Genomic DNA, 409 nt, shown 5'->3' with positions numbered 1-409 from the left:
TTAGATGAGTCCTAGATACAGATGAACGCCATACGTATAAAACTGTCTTACAATGAGGTCTTCAGGAAAAAAAAAAAACCCACTATCCTGCATAAGACATCAACATTCTTATCTTTCAATTAAAGTACTTCTTAAGAAGCTACACACTTGTTTTTAGCTTAACATTCCTATGATCAGTGAAAATTCAGTTTGTAATTGCTGTGGAACTTGGAAATCCCAGGAAGACCAAGTTGAATCTCACTCTGGCATTAAATAAAAAGCAAATGCTTAAGCAGGTTAAAGGTGGGAATGTGCTCCAATCAAATGCATCCCGTCTAAAAGCAGGACTGCTACCTGGTCATACACTTCTCCTTAGACCTCAGAACCCCTGGCCGTTGAAACCAAATGTAACATTCACACACCACTACAG

Source organism: Rattus norvegicus, chromosome 20 (assembly GCF_021556685.1).
Source record: "Rattus norvegicus strain SHRSP/BbbUtx chromosome 20, alternate assembly SHRSP_T2T, whole genome shotgun sequence".
NCBI lineage: Eukaryota > Metazoa > Chordata > Mammalia > Rodentia > Muridae > Rattus > Rattus norvegicus.
Note: the sequence above shows the minus strand (reverse complement) of the source record.